Genomic DNA, 1796 nt, shown 5'->3' with positions numbered 1-1796 from the left:
AAGAGCTAACAGAAATTGGGGTAAGTTATTTGCAACCCATATGATGTTACAGTGGAACCATACATACAGTTTAAGGTCTAACCTTTCAAAAATGGTGGAAAATAAATATATGACCTCATCTGCACACACACACACACACACACACACACACACACACACACACACACTGAGATCTGGGTGAATAAAAGTTTCCCTGAGAATATTTACTCACAAGTATGTTCTCGTATAGATTTGGTGTCTGAATCTTTACTACAACATGATACAGGAAATTACAACCTGATATTTAACATAGAATATTCTCTGCCAATAAAATTCCTGAGATTCCTGACTCCCAACCCCACCCCTACTCTAATCTCAACCCAGGATGCAAAGGATTCCAATGAATAAAACCACAAGGGAAATAAATTCACAATCTTAAATTACCAAATAAAAACAGGAAAAAAAATACATTAGGTAAAAGTCAACAGATAAATAAGAATAGATCTTGAAATAGATTTTGGATAATAGAACTATGAGATATGGAATAAAAATGAAGTATATTAAAATGATTGAGGACATAAAAGGAGAAGTTGAAAATATCTAAAAGGAATGAGCACTATCACAAAGGCAGGCAGATGTGAAAAATAGCCACCTGGAATTTCTAGAAACAATATAATTGAAATATAAAATCCAAGAGACAGATTAACAGCTGAATATGACCTAAATGAAGACAAAATTGATAAACTGAAATATAGAGATGGTAAAATTATTAAGAAAGCAGGACTGAGAAAGAAGTATAAAACCTGAAAGAGTCATTAAAAAGACCAACAACATCTGAGTTCCAAAAGAAGCAATAAGATGTGGGTAAAGCAGGCAATATGGAGAGCTATGGGAAGAGAAAGAAAGAAGATATTTAGTGATTTTCAAAAGATGCTTGATCAAACCTTGCCTGAAGCCCTTTCCATTACTCAGCCCTTCTGTTGTTAGTCCATACATTTTCTTAATTATTTAAGCCTATTTGTGTTGAGTATTTAGTTCTTTGCAAGTGAAGTTTTTCTAACTGATATGGGGAGTAAGAAAATAAAAATTAGTTAAATTGAAAGAGTAAACAAGGTACCTCTACATGCAGCATCTAGAAAAACAGATACAGATAAAGCCAGCTGAAAGTTAACAGGAAACAATACTTCTCCCAAGTACATACTGCCGATGTAAAGTGTCTCAACAAACACCTTTGGGTGACTACTGCTTTTTTTACTCACTGAGATACTTTGTTCTAAGGGATGAATCACTGGGTTCTATCTACTCCTGAAAACAATACTACACTGTATGTTAACTAATTTGAATTGAATTTTTTTAAAAAAATTAACATTTTAATTATCAAAAACTTTGGGTTTTTTGGGGGAATTGTATCAGTAAAAATTAAACATCACACTCTTGTAGAGGATCTAAGCCACTTTGACACAGAGGCATCCTCAATTTCCAATCCTGGTGCAGAGCTTCAAATAGGGTTTCGAGACCCTACACTGTACGTCTGTCTTAACTTTGTAGTTTCCAAGGAAACAGGACTTTAGATCCACTTCACAGCCCGGACTTGATGTTAAACCCTTTGCACACAGCCCTGCTTTGCTTGAGCCTATCCAAACACTGCTTTATTTAAATGTAACCTAAACTCCATTATCCCTCAAAATCCTATAATAACCCCTATGTTTTCTTCTGTTTGATGAAATGCCCCATAGTTCCCTGGTATGTGGTCTCCCTCACTGCAATGGCACAATAAACCTGACTTTGCTGAATAAAAGCTCGTTCCTGGTGATCTC

Source organism: Acinonyx jubatus, chromosome A1 (genome assembly GCF_027475565.1).
Source record: "Acinonyx jubatus isolate Ajub_Pintada_27869175 chromosome A1, VMU_Ajub_asm_v1.0, whole genome shotgun sequence".
Lineage (NCBI taxonomy): Eukaryota > Metazoa > Chordata > Mammalia > Carnivora > Felidae > Acinonyx > Acinonyx jubatus.
The sequence above is the reverse complement of the archived record's forward strand: the minus strand, read 5'-3'. Positions refer to the sequence as shown.